Source organism: Echinops telfairi, unplaced genomic scaffold, assembly GCF_000313985.2.
Source record: "Echinops telfairi isolate 266 unplaced genomic scaffold, ASM31398v2 ScPeMD7_655;HRSCAF=1070, whole genome shotgun sequence".
Taxonomy (NCBI): domain Eukaryota; kingdom Metazoa; phylum Chordata; class Mammalia; order Afrosoricida; family Tenrecidae; genus Echinops; species Echinops telfairi.
Window position 1 is genome coordinate 35,706,796 of NW_022104553.1, and position 530 is coordinate 35,707,325.

The window sequence follows — 530 nt, forward strand, 5'->3', positions numbered from 1 at the left end:
CTTCCAGTACTCCCCTTGTGGAACTTTTGGGATTTTCCATATATAAAATCATATCATCTGCAAATAATGATAGTTTTGCCTCTTCCTTCCCCAGACGGATACCTTTGATGTCTCTTCTTTGCCTTTTGCTGTTAGCTAAAACCTCCAGCATGATATTAAATAAGAGTGGGGACAAGGGGCATCCTTGTCTGGTCCCCTTTTTCAGTGGGATTGTGTTAGTCTTTTCTCCATTGACTACCACGTTGGCTGTCGGTTAAATGGGTATTTCATCAATTCTTGGAGCCTTATTTTTGGGTAATGTATTCAGTTCCACATGAACTTCTTTTTTAGAACCATTAGTTCTTGCTCATATACTACCTCTTGAAATGTTGGAATGTCGACTCACTCTTTTTTTGGTAAATTAATAATAATATTGTAGTAATGTTAATTTTCATCTTTGATGATTATACTGTGATTATGTTAAGGAAATGATTTGCTTTCAAGAAATACACACAAACACAAAGAAATACACAATAGAATATTTGGTGGTA